This window comes from Mus musculus, chromosome 2, assembly GCF_000001635.26.
Source record: "Mus musculus strain C57BL/6J chromosome 2, GRCm38.p6 C57BL/6J".
In the NCBI taxonomy this organism is placed as follows: Eukaryota; Metazoa; Chordata; class Mammalia; order Rodentia; family Muridae; genus Mus; species Mus musculus.
In genome coordinates, this window is record NC_000068.7 from 165,593,863 (window position 1) to 165,612,836 (window position 18,974).

General features: G+C 48.9%; 1 protein-coding gene across 1 annotated transcript in view; it reads left to right on the plus strand.

The window, feature by feature from the left end:
• Nucleotides 1-1,165: 1,165 nt before the first annotated feature.
• Eya2 (EYA transcriptional coactivator and phosphatase 2) overlaps nucleotides 1,166-18,974 on the plus strand; it is a 176,700-nt gene continuing 158,891 nt past the window's right edge. Inside the window, exon 1 of the mRNA NM_001271963.1 lies at nucleotides 1,166-1,402. The gene's annotated coding sequence lies outside the window, so the exon portion shown is untranslated. The remainder of the gene's footprint in view (nucleotides 1,403-18,974) is intronic.

An 18,974-nucleotide genomic window follows, 5' to 3' on the forward strand; every position in this document is an offset into this window, starting at 1 on the left:
CTAGTTTTATTTTTATTGTCTGTATTTGGGGGGGGGGGGGGGAATTGTGCATGTGAGTGCAGTGCTTGCAGAGGCCAGCAGAGGGCATCAGATCTTCTAGAGCAGGAGCTTCTGGAACAAGTCAGAGTTCAGAGTCACCTAATCTATCCTGAGCACAGCTAGAGAAGCCAAAAGAAGCTGGCGTGTGTAAACTTGGAATAGATCTTTCACCTCTGGGGTCCAGCTGAGGCCCATTTCTAGTTTCCCACTAGGGACTCATAAGGGGCCCAGAGACTGACTGGTTTGGCTAAGGGACCCAAAGCCTGACTTGGAGACACCTGAAGTCCCAGTATCTGAGCAGCAGCAGTAGTAATCTGAAGCCAGCTGAGCCCCCATAAGGGAGGCACTGGGACTGGGGAATGGCATAGTCATTAAAGCACCATGCTAGCAGAAGGGCTTGAGTTCAGATCCCCAGTAGCTAAGTAAAATGCTAGGCGTGGCAGCAGGTGCCTATAATGCGTCGCCTAAGAGGCAGAGGCAGGAGGATCCCTGGAGCAAGCTTGCTGGCCAGCCCCTCCAGCTGAATCCTGAATCAAAAACCTCCATCTTCAAAAAGAAACCTTGCGTTGGGGGGTGGGGGGAGAGCTATTGACAAAAACAGTACTGCTGACCTCTGGCCTAATACATACACGCTCACCCTCACACTCACACTTTCCTGTAATTGAGGTGACACCTCCACAGAGACATCTTCCTGGACCGCTCTGCTGCCCGGCCACCCACAAGCCCTTCTTTCCCTCTCCTTGGTATTTACAACTTTCTTCAGCTGCCTTTTTCCCTGGATTCTTTGTTCGTGATTCCCACTCTCAACGTGGATGCAAAGTTCCAGGATGACAGAAAACGAGTTGGTCTTATTGTAGTGGAGCAGTTGACCAGGCACGGACAGTCGAGTGGATGGAGGATGGATGGATGAATGAATGAATGGATGGATGGATGGATGGATGGATGGATAGATAGATAGATAGATAGATAGATGATGGGTGGGTGGATGATGGGCGGATGAATGCATGTGTGCGGTCCCCGTCTGCGCTGCTGACTCTCTGGGGCCGCGCCTGGCCACGGTGAGGACGCTGCGGGGCCGGGAGGCGGCGTGGGCGTCGCCGCAGGGAGGAGGCCGGCGCGTCCCTCCTCCGGGAGCGCAGCGGCGGCAGCGAGAGCAGCGCGCACTGCAGGGCCGACTCCCCGCCCGGAGCCAGCGCCGCGCCCCGCGGCCCCCACGCACGGCGCGGCCCGGCGGGGGCGCAGGAGACCCGCGGCCGGGACAGGGGGCCGGTCCCCGGCACAGGAGGCTGCCGCAGCCCTGCGACATTCGCTCCGCGTGCCATCTCCCGGCCTGGCCCGCTCGGGACGACTCTGCACTGTGCGGGTGAGTACCGCGCTCGGGGACACCGGGTGGGACCGCGTCTCCCGGGGACCCCGTAGACACTAAAGGAGCGGAAACTCGGCCGCCGGCAGCAGATCCAGTCTTGAGATCCCTTTGGGTCTCAGGGCCTCAGTTTCCCCTTGTGTTCCAGGTGAGGGGGGGTGCGGGGCGCAGTGACTGAAGTTAGCAACTCCAGTGCGCCGGACAAGTGCAGGACGCGGCCGGGTCTCTGCGTTTGGTTTGTTGTTTGGCCTCGGAGGAGACTCAGGAGACTCGTGCTGAATCTCGGATTGTACCCAAAGGATCCAAGAGACAAGCTGATGTCCGAAGGCTGGGGTTGTGGGTGGCCGAGGAGCTGTGCAACTCGCTGGAACTTGGGGCCCGTGGCCCAGCCTCCCCCACGTCGATTTTCTTTTGAAAAGTCTTTACTATCCTGTAGCCCGCACTGGTCCAGCTCAGGGCGCTCACTCTGAAGCTGAAACTTAACACAACTTTTCATCAGGACGCTTAGACTGGGTTTCATAGTAAGGGGAGAGCGCGCGGACCTGAGTTACTATAGCCAGGCAGCTGTGGACTAGCCCTAGCTGCTTCATTGCATTTCAAACAGCTCTCACGCTCACGGAGTATTAGGGAAGCAGGACTGGGAGAGGTGTCCCATCGCTAAAGCCTCAAAGTGCTTTCTTTACTCCGCAGTTGAATGTGAGATTTTCTTGCAAGGCACATTGGGCCCCAAAACCATCCCAGGGCTCAGACTTGACAGCCCTCGCTCCTTGCCTGTGGAAAAAGCAAGGCAGAAACGCTATCGCCTATCCTCCCTCCCTCTTCCCGCCTCAGTCTGAAATGCTACATAACTTTTAACGACTTTAAGTATATATAATATATAACGCGATATTATATATAAATATGTCGTGCGAGGTACAGAAGCCACTCCTGGTGGGAAGGTTTAACGAAGTGAGAGAAAGTACTAGGATTTACAAACACCAGGGAAGCATTTGAATTATGTCTGAGTCGGGAACTCCCGCCCCAAGGAAACTATAACTGGGGACAGTGGTTGTATTTGAAGCCGATTCTATTAATTCCACAAGCCCTTGATGCTAGGATGAAAGAATTTTCTATGACCAGAGCATGGGTCAGCTTAAGAGAGACACCAGCCCTCGGAGATGTGTTAGACCCCAACATTCACAGCTGTCCGTGGGGACCAAGGCTGGGTCTTTTCAAAACAATCTTTGTCAAGGGTCATTGTGCCGTTTTACCCAAGGAATGCCCTCCCCTTCCCACTTCTCTGCAGCATCTGTAAGTCCCCCAAGCCTAATATTTCCCTGTCTTTAGACATCCTCAGACTGGGGAAAGTTAATGGGCTATTTATGTAAGAAATGATAATGTTTGGAATCTTGTTTGTGACTGAGCATAATAATGAGCTTGGATTTGAAACTTGAAAATCTGCAGTTGTGAAAAAAAAAAAAAACCAACAACAATGTATGAATAGATCTGAGAGAACCTGAGATGGTGCAAGTGTGTGTGGGAGTGTGTTTGTGTGTTTGTTTGTGTGAGTGTGTGTGTGTGTTTGTGTGTGTTAAACTACTTTTTAGGTTCCTATGCCCCTTTGTATCTTAGTTCACAACTCGATAAACTGTTTTATCTTCAAAGAATGTTATTTTCTTCCTGTGTCTTGGAGCGCTTGTGTACTGCTGCACCCAAGTATATAAAAATAACCCATAAACACATACATTGTTTTCCTAGTATCAGATAACTAAACAATATGAAGTAAAAATTAAAAGATATGTGCCCTGATTGTTTTTTAATATTACTTTGAAAAGTGCTTGTTTTTAAACGACCTACGTTCTAGCATCTTTTCGTGCCTTTGTGTTGGGTTAAACACATCATGAAGAAACAGGATTTGCTGACCTGTGACAGAGTTAGCATTTGGGATGGGGGACCACCCATAGTACTGTGCTTCCAAGATGCCGAAGCCTGCTGCTTTAAATCGTGTGTAAGAGATTTTGAGTCTTGTTCCAGATGGATAAATTGATAAAATGCTAGCTGCTGTCGGGAGAGTGGAAAAGCCCACAGTAAAACGGGTCTGCGGCGTAGCCGGCCACTTTCAGAATTGGGTTGAATACGCTGTGGAGATTCTGGCAGTTTGAAAAACCTTATACACAGTCCAGGCACATCCACTTAAGATGTTTCCCCCACGACAATATGACTCCATCCCACAAAGAAGAAATCATTTCCTTATTTTTTTTTCAGCCTTTTTTCCCAAAGATAATTTGTGCCGGGAGTAGACCAGGACTAAGCAGCCAGCCGTCCAACTGTCACCAGCGCAAGCTGAGCTCAGGACGAGAACTCTTTCTCTGTCCCCACCACCATCACCAGATGTGTGTTGGGTGTCCTCAGCTGCGATGCCCCTTTGGAAACTCATTAAGCCAGCAATAAACTTGTCATACAGCGAAAGAACAGGCCCTCACTGAGAGCGAGTGGGGTTCCAGGGTGACCCACAACAGATGCCTTTCTGAGCAGGGAAACAGGCAATGGCTGTCAGGAAAGGAAGGGAGGGGAGAGGTCTTGCTCAGCTGGGTCAGCTGCTGAAGCCCCTGCATCTAAGAGGATGATGTGAACTGGAGTTGTATCAGGGGCTGGTCCTTGCTGGGCAGGCCTCCTGCCCATAAAGGATGCTCAGTCTAGCTTTCAGGCAGTGTCCAAAGCCCTGAGGGGTGTGTGTGTGTGTGTGTGTGTGTGTGTGTGTGTGTGTGTGTGTGTTGCTTCCTGTCACGTGGCCAGGGATACATTTACCTGACTCTCACCTGGGCACCAGATACAAAGGGAGACAGAAATTCCTTAAGGGAGAGAATTCCCTTGCCGGAGGCTTCTGAAGGGGGAGGATTGCTTAGCTTTGTGGGCCTCCTGATCTCAAGGTTTCAGGCAGAGGGGGCTGAGGGTCACTCCCAGACGCCACACTTTCTGCCTGTCACCAAGACTGAGTTCTGCTGTGGGCAGGAAACATTTCTCTTGCTGTTTGTACTGAATAAGGGGTGGAAGGCGTTTGCCCAGAAGGAACCCTTTACAGAGACTTAACCCTCGAGTTGAGAAAACATGGCTTGTTGACAGAACACACACACTCTCATTCCTCGCTCACTCTCAACACTCTTCCTGATTCCAGACTCACGGACTCTGAGCACCCCACTTCCTCCTCTGCATCCAAGGCCACTCAAGAGTCCCAAATACCCCCCCCCCCCACACACACACACACACACACAGAGAGAGAGAGAGAGAGAGAGAGAGAGAGAGAGAGAGAGACTTCTGGTGGGACAAACAATTAGTGGAGAATTTGCCAGTGACAGTACTGGCCTAATGGTGTTTGCCTAATGCCTTCTAATCCAGGGAGGGTAAATCCTCCATCGGGGACCAAACTTGAAATGACAACTGGCTACAGATCGGCCTGGTCATCATAATTGACCCACAGGAGCAACGTCTCTGTAGCTGTAATTCAGAACTAGGAAAGTACCTACCTGGTTTACCTAGAGCTGAAGGAAGCTCTGTGTGTGTGTGTGTGTGTGTGTGTGTGTGTGTGTGTGTGTGTGTGTGTGTGTGTGTTTTCACCTTTTTCTTCTCACTTTCAAGGAAGTGACATTAATAGCATTTTTCTCATTTATAGACCACACTTAAGACTCTCTTATAGAAACACACATTGTTAAACCCTTCTCCCCTTGCCCTTGGAGGGTGACGTTCAGCTTGCATGATTCTGAACATACAGAGAACAAATTATCTTCTGTAGCTGCCCTGGTTACGTTTTTGTTTCTTCTTCTTCTTCTTCTTCTTCTTCTTCTTCTTCTTCTTCTTCTTCTTCTTCTTCTTCTTCTTCTTCTTCTTCTTCTTCCTCCTCCTCCTCCTCCTCCTCCTCCTCCTCCTCTTCCTCTTCTTCTTCCTCCTCTTCCTCTTCCTCCTCTTCTTCTTCCTCCTCCTCCTCCTCCTCTTCCTCTTCTTCTTCCTCCTCTTCCTCTTCCTCCTCTTCTTCTTCCTCTTCTTCCTCCTCCTCCTCCTCTTCTTCTTCTCCTTCTCCTCCTCCTCCTCCTCTTCCTCCACCTCTTCCTCTTCTTTTTCTTCTTCCTCCTCCTCCTCTTCTTTTTCTTCTTTTTATCCTCCTCCTTTGTTTTTGGTTTGGTTTTTTTTGCTGTTATTTTAAATAGAAGGGAATTATACTCGGTATTTAGAAAACAAGAATAGAAACCTTGGCACTCATGTTCAGCCGTTTGGGTCTGGTTCTGTCAAGGAGAATAGCTGTTTATTTACGAGGGTTAATTTAATTTGTCCCTTTTATATTAACACTGTCTAGTTCTGTTCCTAAAATGAGTCAATAAATTTACCGGCAGAGAGAAGGCCCTAAATGTTACGGTAGGCACAGCTCGGGTCAGCTTTACCGGAAGGCGCTGTATTGTATTGCTACGGGTGGGTGCTGGTCTGGAGTTCAATTATAAATATTTGGAGGACAAAGTAATTTGGAACAGGTGGTCTCGAGAGTCGGGTAACAGGAGCGGTTCGTCTTGGCCACTTAGAATGTCAAGGGATGCCATCAGTGTGGCCCGAATGTGGGGACAGGCAGACTTGTGGTCAGTAGGGCCTGAGGGGTGCAGCCTTGGGAGGGGAGCAGAGTGGGTGTAGGGAACCCAGGGTCTCAGCCCGCCGTCCTACTGAGAACAGGGCCACAGCTTCCTGCTCTCTGCCTTCTCGAAAGTACAGTGCCCTTCCAACACAGATGTGCCTCCAGCTCCTGGTGTTTTGATATGTGAATTTGTACTTTCGAATCTACGCCGAAATTTGAAACAGGAATGTCAGTGTAAGATAGCGCCAACTTAAACATCTTTTAAAATGTGTGAAGAATTTAACAGAGGTTAAGAGCTATTCTGTCATAGTGCTGTGCCTGTACCAGAAAACGTGTGTGATGTCAAGAGCGTCCAACTTTCCCCTTCTGTCTAGTTATCTAGTAACTTTTAAAAGTCTGTGGATTCTTAGACTGGGTAACCAAGACGAGCATATATCTGCTTGTGTTCATTCATTCAGGGAACACTCAGCTCTTAGGGATTGTAATTGGAAGAGAAATGATGGAAGTCAACCCCTCCATCCTGCAAAGAATGAGGCTCTGGACTTCCACACGTGGAGGAACACACAACTCCTTAAGCCCTCTAGAGTGGGGTTCCTGTCATTCCTCTGCCCATCTCCTAAGCAGCGTTTTTTCAGACCTGAAATATACCATGCGTTAGCCAGTAGACATTTTAATTTTGTAAAGAAAAATGACGACGGCAGAGACAGCTGGGTCTGTTTCCACCATTATTGTCCCTGCAATGTGAATACTTTGGGTTTCATGGTACGGCGTGGGTTTGCCAAGAAAGAAAAATCACAGCAGGAAACTATGTGAAAACATACACACTTCTGTTTAAGAAATGGGAAAAACACGGGCAGATCCTGCATGGTAATTGCTTTAACGTGAGTTTTAAATGTCATTGTTTGGCTTAGGTCAAAAAAAAAAAAAGTCCCTCTTAGCTGCTTCTTAGGGAGGCGCGGTTACCAGATCTCGCACCTTTAAGAGGCTCTGAGAGACAACCACCTTCCAGGTGTAAACACTCCGTGGTTTGGGGGCTGTACAGGCCTTTAAATTTTTAAAAAGGTTACTTAGATATCGATTTTATTTTCTTGACCCAAATGAGAAAACACGGGGAATTCTCCATAGCTTTTTACAGGCTGCTAGGACGAGAAGAGAAGCCAAACCAACGTGTATTAGGTCATAGGCTCCAAGTGCATACATAAGGCACTGAAGGTCACCAAAACAGGGCAAAACCACCGGCACTCTCTCCGGAGCCAAGTCTGAATTCCTGCCTGTTAGACGCGTTTGGTTGAATTGGACACAGAAGGGGATGGGGGCAGGGAGGGCGCTTCTGCTCTTGACTAGATCTGTGCTCTCCCAGGAGCAGCAAAGACGTCTTGTGGTAAAAAGGAGACAGAGTCTGGAATGGCGGTCTCCTCGGGAACTTTTTCACCCGTTCTAGAGAAAAATTGGGTTCTGGGTTTGTCCGTCACCACTGATAACGCCTCCGGATATTCCGATCTGTGAGAATCAGAGACTACAGTGCCCTGGGGTCTCCTGATCAGTTTTCTAGCGGTGCTCACTTTGTGGTTGAAATAGTAACAGTTTCCCATATCTTTCTTTTTTGTTTCTGTGATTTTGTTTTTAAATGTGGGGAACACAGTGTGAAGACAAGCCCTTGCCTTGCCTTCCTGAAATCCACAGAGAGTGTATCTTCATGACCCTGACTTTGGTACCAACCCAGGTGCTGATGGGAATTCCACAGAGGGATTAAGCCTCTTCTGAGAGACAGAAAAGGTGTTAGCCCAAAGAGGTTGTTTGCTTTTGTGGGTGTGCACTATTTACACATATGCCGACTTTTTGTTTAGGAATGTTCTAGCTTCGTTTATCTCTCCAGCAAAGGACTGAGGACCCACTCGGTTGGGAAGGGGTAGGTTCGGGGGAGGATCCTGTACTTCTGGCCTTTTTCATCACTGAGAAGGCAAGGGGGAAGTTCAGGCTGGCTGCTCTGCTGGGATGCGTGGTCTCAAGTGGCAAAACAAGTTGTGACTTGTAGCCATGTTGCCTAAGTTTTGGCCCCAGCCAGCCGTGACAAAGAATGAAGCTGAGGGGATTATTCAACCTCCGGTCTGTGAAGATTCTGAGTTCAGGTGCGCTCTCCTCTTACTGAGGAGACTGAACCCCACCCCACCCCACCCCCAGAAGCTAGCCGGTGGGATACTGAGGGAAGGGGGACGCATGGGGGAAGGATGCCTTAGTCTCAGCAGATGTCTGAAACTCATGGGATGTCTCCACACTGCTCAGACATCACAAGAAAGGGACTGGTACAGGGACTGAGATGCAAACCTGGGAGGCAGAGGCACGGGGAGGGTAACTGGTGGTTTGATCCAGGGCGGGGTGTTTTCTGACACCCCCCCCCCGGGACCCTCAGGGTAACTTTTAAAACTTGCTTTGGAAACTTTGTCTGCCTTTTTAAAAATATTTTTTCCAGTGAAACATTTTTTTTAAAGTGTTGCCAGTGCCAGAGTCGCTGGCAACAGCCAATTGCCCCTGTTTATTGAAGATGTGCTCTGTGCCAGGAGCTACACTTAAGAAATATTTCGCTTTGTTTCTGGATAGAGAAGGCTGTTATTATCTCCATTTTACAGATGGAGATGCATGGTCAGAGTCCTACAGCCTGTGCCAGAGCCAGAATTACATCCAGTTCTGATCCTGAGCCCCTAGAACAGGCAGATTCCGTGTAGGCCCTGGAGAGGCAGATTTTAAAGTCAGTCCCCCTGTGTTGCTTTATGGGTATTCGTGGGGAGTCAGAATAGAGGGCTCAGAAGAGGAAGAGGATGCTATACTCACAGAGCCTTGGCTCCTGCCCTGTGGAAGCCAGGCCTGTTTGGAGCGAGAGGCTGTTGACGCCTGCAACCTGGCTGGTCTGTAACCCTGCAGCTGGCTGTGCCCAGGTGCAGTCACACTATGATGACCTCAGTGTTACTACTGGGACTATGCAGCCCACGGAGCCTGACACACTGGCTGTGGCCCTTGAGAACAAAATGTGTTGACCCCTGACCCATTGCAGTATGGCAGGATAAAGTTCATTGACAAGAGGGTGTGTGTTGAGTATTTCATAAACCATTCCAAAGACGCGCCGTGTTTCTTGGAGCCTTTGTTCTTGTCCTTACCTTAGTGACACTTCCCTATCTAGGGTCAGAGAGACAGATAGACAAGAACAGGACTCCAGTGTCCTGGAATTGTATCTCTGTCGTGGTCCTGATGATCCTGGGGTAGACAGAAGGTATTGCTGTGACTCCTAGACCTTTCTCCAGAGCTTCCTCCAGCTCCCACAGCAGATGAAGGAGAAGAGATAAAAGCAATGCTGCAGATGCTCATCCCGAGGAGCCCAGCTCAGCAAGTGTGGGGTGCCAGCTTCTGTGCCCCAAAGTGAACTTGGCATCCGTGGGATACGCCCTGACAATTGCTCGATGCTCCTCTAGAAAATGGCATGGGGGGGTGGGGAGGGGGAGAATCAGTTTTCCCTAAATGGGAGCCTTGCTGGTCATATATGTGTGTGTGTGATATTAATTAGATTAATATATTAATATGATATAGGATAAATATAATATAATAAGATTTAATAATATAATTAATATAAATATATATTCTTAAGTACAGTGGAGATTGGGAGCAGAAACTATGGGCTGGTGGAGTTGATGTCACCACACATCATTTACCCACCTGTCAGTGTCCCCAATTGCACAACAGGGATTATAAAGCGCCTTTCTGTAGAGATTAAGTTAATATGACAAAGTGTTTGTACCAGCAGTGGGTGGAGCTCGAACGATGACCAGAGCTAATCCTGCTATGATCATGAATCGAAAGCTGTGTGTCCTGAGGTTGATGACTTAGCTCATTGTTCCTCAGTTTCCTACTCTGTAAAACGGGGCAGGATACTGTTAATGAGGATCTTGGCCATCAGCTGTGGTGAAAATGTAAAGATGTCACTGGCAAGAGGCTCTCGGCTTTGTGGTCCTGCTCATTTAATAAGCCAGCTGTAAGGATGACAGGGCGTTGCACTGGAGGCCAGCAGGGTGCCTGGCAACAGCGGATCTGTGTGGTGAGAGCGTGGGCTGTGGTTGAGAGCACAGGCCCCAGACTCAGACAGAGCTGGTGTGAATCTTGGCCACTGGCGGTGCCCTTGCCCTGCCACCTCTGGGCACAGTTGCTGTTCCTGAAAAGACTGAGCATGTTAAATGAGGTGGCACACATTCACAGGGCGTTTGGCACATAGTAAGCACTCAATAAATGGTAGCTTGTATCATTATCACCCTGACTGCACGCTGCACCCGCACCCCCAAGAAAGCACAGGTCACGGATAAAGCTTAATTTGAAAATAAAAGAACACATTTTTAAACTGCCAAATAGACTTAAAATAATATTCATTAAACAAAATTAAAATATTCTATTAAAGCCAGACTTTGGGCTCAGACCAAATTTTTATAACCCGAGCTTAAAGGCCAGGGAGTCCTCTCGCCACAATGGGGACATTGTGACTGAGCCCAAGACTTCAACACAGCTATTGAATGTCTTTGAAATGTATGTTTTCCCATTTAAATGAAAGGGAAGTCACAAGAAGAAGAAGAAGAAAAAAAGAGGTTCTTGCTCTATTTAACAAACCAGTAAGGAGCTGAAAAAGAAAACAAAAGATGTTCTCCTAATGCCAAAGACACATGGCGGCTCCCTGGGGCTTACTGGCCAGCTAGTGCCACCGCACCAGCCCTCTGTGGTTCCACCTCAGAGTGATCCAGACTTCATCACCTCCCTGAGTTAACTGAATCTCAGCCACGTTCTTCCACAGACTTTACAGACAGTGGAGTGAATACGTTGTTGACAGTCAAGACCTGAGAGCCCGACTGCCTCTTTTCAAAGCCTAGTTCTGCCTCAGTTTCCCCTCTCATAATGCTGATAACCTACGGGTTCAGGGGGGCTGTTGTAGGAAAGCGTCAGAGGTTTTCTCTTTTGTTTTCCTTGGAGCATGAAGCATCCCTGGGCTTTGGAATGTTGAAGAATGAAATCTCGAGGGAATTAGAGGTTGAGGTCATCTGGATATTCAGAGAAGGGCTGGGCGAGTTGTAGATTTAAAACCTCACCAAGTTTTCATGTGCCGTACATTTACACAAAGTTTGATCCTCTCCCCCAAAGTCTTTATGGTAGGGGGCTGGAGAGATGGCTCAGGGGTTGAGGGCACTGGCTGCTCTTCCAGAGGACCTGGGTTTGGTCCCCAACTCCCACCTGGAGACTCACAACTGCCTGTCTCTCTGATTCCAGGTCAGGCACCCTCTTCTGGCCCCTGTGGATACTGTAAGCACATGGTGTATTTACAAGTAAATGCTCTTACATGGAAAACAACAACAACAAAAACCCAGCAACAACAAAAAATAACCAACCAAAACAACCCCTTGTTTGTCTGTGCCACAATTGGAGACACTCATGGAAGGTTTTTGTTGTTTTTGTTTTTGATTTTTTTAGTTAAACCAGCCAGGGTTTCTGTGGCATTTAAGAACCAATACATTTTTCTTAGAAAAAAAATTGTTTCTTTGGGACCAGGCATGTGGCACACACATCTGATCCCAGCACTTGTGAGGCAGAGGTAGGTGGGTCTCTGTGAGTTCCAGGACAGCTAGAGCTACACAGAGAACCACCATCCTCCATATGTATGTGTATGTGTATATATGACAACAAAGAAAAAGAAAGAAGAAAGGAGGGAAGGAGGAGAGGAAGAAAGGAGGAAGGCAATACTTTATTCCAGGCATGGTAGAATATGGAGCACTTGGAAGGCAGGGACAGGAAGTACTGGATTTTGGGGCTATCCTAGGCTCTATAGCAAGAGCATAGAGGGGTGTTTTTGGTTGGTTGGTTTTGGTTGGTTTTTGTTGTTCCTGTTGTTTGTTTTTATATGTAAGAGCATTTACTTACAAATACATCATGTGCATACAGTATTCATATATATGTATACTCACACGAAAAAAAACCAAATATGAGGAAAGAGGAAAGAAAGGGAGGAAGGGAGGAAGGGAGTGAAGGAGGAAGGCAGGAAGGAAGAAAGGAAATACTTTAATCCAGGCATGGTGCAATATGGAGTGCTTGAGAGGTAGAGGCAGGAAGCACTGGATGTGGGGGCTATCCTAGGCTCTATAGCAAAACCCTGTCTCAGAAAATTGAAATAAAATAAAACAGTGAAATATTTTATCCCTAAAAATCTCCCCAAAATACAAGACTCCCATACTATTGAGATTTGCCGTTCTGCACTCTGGGGCACACAATGAAGTGCATCAGGTGCCCGAAGCTGTCAGTAATGGCTATCTAGGCCTACAACCACGACTGCTCTCATCTGAGTGAGCAGTTGCATGGTACATGCGTACACGTGTGTGTGGCCCAGCTTTGGGCACATACGGTGTTGGCTGCAATAGTCTGAACATTTCCCTGGGAAAGACCCAGCCCTGAATGGTTGCCGACACAAGCTCATCTCTGCCTCATGCTAACTGTCACTATTATAGATGAGCCAAGGGCAGGAACTGTGGCCATTCAAGCACACAGAGCAGGGAGTCGAGCCAGGCTTTGTGTGGGAGAGCTGGGTCTAGAGGTATGTTTTCTGATTGCTAGACTGCCCGGCCTCTAGCACCCCAGAAAGAAGTCAGCTCCTGCCCCACCCCCAGACTTAACTGTGTCATAGACAAACTAGTTAAAGGTGTGCAGAAGAGGTAAAAGTTCTTTAGTCACAATTTTGTAGTTAAAAAAAATCAAATTGCATTTGTGGGGGTGGGTCTCCTATGGGGAGGTCAGGGGACAGCTTGTGGGAGTCGGTTCTCACCTTCTTCTGCCTCAGGCATCATAGGAGCTGAGCCTTCCCCTACCTTTTCCTACAAAGCTTCATTTGTGTTCTCTCCTAGCCTCAGGTTCACCATGATGTGGGTGGGGATCGGTGAGCTGGGGTCCGACGCCATCTACCTTGGCCATACACTGGGGTTCACTCTGAGGAGTGAGTCATTACGCAGGTTAGCTCCTGTGCAAAAGCCGTGTGCATTTACACAAATCGACGCTGAATGGTTGCTGCACCCAATCCAGATGCTGACAGTGAATGTGAAGGCCAAGGCTGCTCTGGTGTGTACAGTGCACACGCTCCAATGGCTATGTGAGGTAGCAGACGCCGGTCCTGGGGCGCTGACGGGCGGTTTATTGTTTCTGTCAAGTCTGATGTGCTGCGAGTAACCGTGCGAGCTGTGTGTTTATCCTGAAGTCTCCGTGGGATGCTTTATACCAATGCCAACCACCTAACAAGACTGTGCCTCACTGCGGTGATTCAAGGGCCATGATGTCACCCGGCCAAGGGGATCTTTAGGCTCCACTGCAATCGTACAGGGCGTGGTTGTGTATGCAGTCTGTCACGGATGGAAGCATTGTGATAACTGCGCTTGCTGGTCTGGCAACCCTGGGCTGCCTCAGTTTCCCTCTTGATCAAGTGATGGTAATGGAGGTCACAGACGTGATCTGTGCTGGGAGACACCCAACCCACAGCAGTTGTTAGAGATTGTTGATTACCTACTGAGGGAAAAGAACATTCAGCCGTGGGAATCCTGGCTTTCTGTTGGACATAAATGTTCCCAGGCTCATTTAGGGGTGAAAAGTGGGAAAGGACCTGGGGTACAGAAACGACTTGGAGAGGGGCTCAGATTCTTAGAACTGGCTAAGACCAATGCCAAGACTCTTGCTTCTGACTCCCTGTCTCAGTCAGGCTTTCTATTCCTGCACAAACATCACGACCAAGAAGCAAGTTGGGGAGGAAAGGGTTTATTCGTCTTACACTTCCACATTGCTGTTCATCACCAAGGAAGTCAGGACTGGAACTCGAGCAGGTCAGGAAGCAGGAGCTGATGCAGAAGTCATGGAGGGATGTTACTTACTGGCTTGCTTCCTCTGTCTTGCTCAGCCTGCTCTCTTTAGAACCCAAGACTACCAGCCCAGGGATGGCACCACCCACAGGGGATCCTACCCCCATGATCACTAATTGAGAAAATGCCTTACAGTTGGATCTCATGGAGGCATTTCCCCAACTGAAGTTCCTTTCTCTGTGATAACTTCTGGTTGACACACAAAACCAGCCAGTACACAGTACACTCCCCCTGCCCTGGCTGGAAGTTCCCAGGAGTCCTCTATGGGGATTGAGAGTTAGAGCCCCTGCGGATGAGTGGCCACAATGAGAAACTGAGGCATGGGCGGCCCTAGCCTGTTGTTACACAGTCAGAGTAGAGACTTCGCACTTTCTCCGAGGACCCAGCTGCTGGGACTCACTGAAGAGTCTCTGTTCACTTCCTGCCCTCGGCTTCCTATTGTAGAAAATGTTTTAGGTAAAACCCTAGGTGCAGCACTGGGGGCAGAGACAGGATTCCTGGGACTCCCGGGCCCAGCCAGCCTAGCCAATCAGGGAGCTCTAAGACAATGAGAGACCCTGTCTTAAAAAAGAAGGTAGAGAAACTGGTAGAAGGCACTGGATGCTGGCCCCCATATGCACACATGTGACACACACACACAAAGCACCATGAGGCCAAGCACACAAGCTATCCCTCAAAGAGTTGTAATTAAATAAAAGAAACAATGTAACAGAGGTGTGTGAGTGACATAAAATGTCACAGGGTGACAAGCCTATGGGGTGGGCGGTTAGAGCCCAGCAGAGGGAGACCTCATGAGCCTAGGGCTGAAGGAGAGACAGCAGTCTTCTAGAAGAAGCCCTGGGATTCAGTGTGGGTAGAGCTGCAGGGAGGAGGTCACAGCAGAGGGAGGAGATCTGTAGGGCCCCGCTCAGAACCTATTCTGTCTCAACCAGCTGAAATAAGAAATGGTGTATCTAGACATGAGTTTTTAAAAATATACAACGCTTAACTGGGTGTGGTGGTGCACGCTTTTAATCCTAGCACTTGGGAGGCAGGCAAATCTCTGAATTTGAGTCCAGCCTGGTCTACATAGTGAGTTCAAGACAGCCAGGGTTATGTAGACAGTCTCTCTCTCTCTCTCTCTCTCTCTCTCTCTCTCTCTGTCACACACACACACACACACACACAGAGAGAGAGAGAGAGAGAGAGAGAGAGAGAGAGAGAGAGAGAGAGAGAAAGAATGGCTTAGTCTAATGGGGATGGGCTGCTCAGATCTGCCAGAGAGGGACTGGGTGTGCCAATTAGTCCAGGAACAGGCCCCATCTGCCAGGTGTTTTGACTTTCCAAAAGACACTGCAACCTTGATTTTTATGAGAAAGGTCCTGAATTTCCAGTCCCAATGAGGAACCCCTTCGGGCTCCTCGGTGCACACACGACAGGTCCTGGGCATCTCATTTCAGACAACAGACCCTAACTTCACTCTCCCCCTCTGTCGAAATTCTTTTTCTTTTGACTAAATCCTGACCAAAAGGATGCCAGAAGATGTTAAATGTTGTTTCCAGGAAAAAGCAGGCCTCAGGCCTCCCGGGGCCGGACAGAGAGTCTTCCAAGGAGCAATCAGCTCTCCCCAGCTTTATGTGTTTCTCAGGAGTTTCCCTGATCACGGCTCATCACGGATAACAGCATAGTGGTCCAGGTCTATCCCCTGGGCTCTCCTTCCATTCAGGAAGATGATGGTTATGTCATCTGGGGTTGATGGAAGAGGGGTAGGATGTCTGCAGGTTTCATAAGTGGGTGTCAGCCACCGTGTAGAACAGCAAATAACAGTGTGGGGAAAGGGCCTGGGAGGATACCACTCAAGGAGAAGGAAGGCTGAGGAACTGGGTAGGGGTGGGTGGCAAGGTAAGGAATATGCTTGGAGCTTGCATAGATGTGTTCATGCCGAGGCTGGCAGTAAAACCAGTGTCTTTCTTCCTTACCCCAAAAGACTCATTGAGCAAAAGCCCAGCTAACGTCCAGCCCAGCGTCCCTTAGCTGTCGAGATTGTTCTGGGTGTAAAAGATGGGCGACTTTTGAATTGGCCCACGGAGGACGGGGAGGGGGATTGGATACAGAGGAAACATTGACCCAGGAAACGAGGCATTCTGGGGATCTGGCTTCAGGTGCAGCTGGGTCAAGAGCTCATCTGTAGGTCATAGGTCATCTTCATCCATCCTTTTCTCTACTGTCAGCGTCAGCACCAAGGAGGGAACAGGAGAGAGAGGTGAGTTCAGTAGCAATTGTTAGAGGAGATGGGTGCGCAAGTAATATGGTTGGCCCCCCAACCGTATTACTGCACACTTGTAGACATGCCATCCCACAATTCTCCTTGTTGCTAGGTTGTTTATGAAATGTGTCATTTGTCCAATGCAGGGTGGGACCTCTGTGTCTTCTCCTCACTGTCCAAATGTTCTTGTTAGGCAGAAAACTGGCGGACAGACAAGCTACTATGGGGCTCTTCGCCGGCCCATTCACTCACTCCTGAAGGACTGATACTGGGTCTTCTTTTCTTATGGTGCTCGGTATAAACTTGGGACTGGATATTTGAAGAGCTCTAGGCCTTCTGGGGGAACTTGGGAAGCAGCCAGGGAGATGCCCAAGGGTTGAAGTATTGCCGCACTTGCCTGAGGGACGAGTTCAGATCCCCAGGTTTTGTGTAAAGCTGGACAGGTCGGCGCATGTCCACAACCCCAGTGCTCTATGGTGAGGTGGGAGCTGAAAACGGAGCACCCTGAGAGCTTGGGGGCTAGCCTGAGACACACGGAAATGAACAAGAGAGATAGCCTCAGACAAGGTAAAAGGCAAAGACCAGCCATGAAGGTTGTCTTCTGATTTTAATACATGTGCTATGGCACGTGCATATCTGCAGACACACACACATGTACACACATGCATGCACACACACACATGCACACGACTCAGTATACCCAGGCATAGCACAGAAGGGAGATGCAGGATAGGCTCACATCCCTGAGTCTCTGGTATTCAATCTTCCTTCCCTTCTCATAGTTTTGTGCCCTCTGTCTCTGTCTCTGTCTCCCTCTCCCTCTCCTCTCTCTCTGTCTCCCTCTGTCTCTCCATCTCTCCCCATTTCTCTCTCTCTCTCTCTCTCTCTCTCTCTCTCTCTCTCTCTCTCTCTCTCTCTCTCTCTCTCTCTCTCCCTCTCACCCAGACCCTAAACTTCTTCCCTGTCTAGAAGTACTACAGAACCATCTGATGCAACCCTCACCAACAGCCAAACTACAAGGAAAATTTGGCTTTCCTTGGTCTTCAGGGCACTTGAGAAGGAGAGCAGCGCCATCATTTGAAAATCTGGCTATCTCACACAAAACTGCTGCCTTTTGGCTTCCATTAATGTCAACATCGTGCCCACATTTCCAGATGACCTCAGCTGGCAGGGGCTGGGAGACAGCCACCCCATCTAGATGTCTAAATGAGCTCACTGCAGTCCCCACTTTTCCCTATTGTCTCCCTGACGCTGAGGTTCAGGCTTAGTTCATCCATGTTGGGAGAGGTGGTGGTGACTCTCCCAACATGGATTCATGAGGGAAGGGACGTCTTCTCTGCATCCAAGTCCCTGCCAAAACCAGGAAAGGTCTGGAGGCCAATTTCTCAGCCGTGTACAGATATGAGAGACAGAATGATTTTTGGAGAAGTTGAAATTTCTCCAGATTGGCACGGTTAATGTGAGGTGGGGTGTGTGTTTGTTGTGGAGGTCTGTCTTGTTCATTTTTAGTATGTATATATGTATGTATGGATGGATGGATGTATGGATGTATATGGATGGATATGCATGGGGTGTGCCTTTGTGTGACCATGTTAATGGAGGCCAAAACTCACCCCTAGGTATCATTCCTTGGACACATCCCCTTTTTTTGAGACAGGGTCTTTCACTGTCCTGGTGCTCATCATGTAAGCTAGGCTGTCTGGCCATCAAGCCCCCAGGGATTTGCTGTTCTAGTTCTGAGATTATAAACACACACCAGCTTAGCCAGCTTTTGGTTTTGTAATTACTCTGTGTGTGTGTGTGTGTGTGTGTGTGTGTGTGTGTGTGTGTGTGCACTGTGCCTGCAGGCATTGTATGTGCCATGATGTGTATGGAAGCCGGAGGACAACTATATGAAGTCATTTCTCTTTTCTACCCTTTCCTGAGTTCCAGGGCTCAAACCCAGGTTCTCACGCTTTTACACCAAGCACCTCAAAGCCCGCCTCCGTTTCCTGCCCTGTTTTTAAGGGATGGGCTCTCATGTCTACACATGCGCTCTGATGCATGGAGGCCCACAGCCCCCGTGTGTCCAGCACCACCACAGGTTGGTACTGACTTAGCCTAAGTGAAGATAGCTGTCCTTGCTGTGACCTTGGCTGGCAGTGGTGGTTTTGAGTTGGCTGGCTGACTTAATCATGTGTGCATTTGCTAGCCATTGAGCCTATTTACAACTGCCAGCCTAGAATGTTCTCGAAGGAATTTGGCATGACTAAGAGGGTCAATCTTTTTAAGGAATTCATGGAGCCCTTCTTAACTAATAGCTACGAGAGGCCTCCGTGGGTGCCCCCTTTCTAAAGCTGGACCCTTCAGCGAGGCTGCAGTATGGGGTGCAGGCAGTGACTGAAGCTTGCGAGAAAATGAGTGCAGGGACCAAGTGACCTTTGAGTATGTCCAGCTCTGTCCCTGTGAGCTGTAGTCGAGTGGATGTACCCCAAGGCAGGTTCAAAATTGTTGCCCTACTATGTTCTCCCAGCTCTAAATCAACTCTGCTATGATAACTGGCTGGCAAGGGTGGGCCCTGTGAAAGGGAAGGGGTCTCTAAATTAAGTTAACAAAGGTGGCTACTTCCGTGGATTCTGGGGAACCAGCTTTCTGGAAACCAAAGGCTGGCTCTGGTTTGAGACCTCTGGTCTTTTCTGATGGGAATCTTCCCACTGTGGCTGATGTCCAGATACAAAAGGCTTAGCTGCCCCTCTCAGACAGGCCAGGCCGTCATCGGCAAAGAAAGGTTCCCTCAACGCTGAGGCAGAAGTGCACACACAACACTCAGGGTGGGTT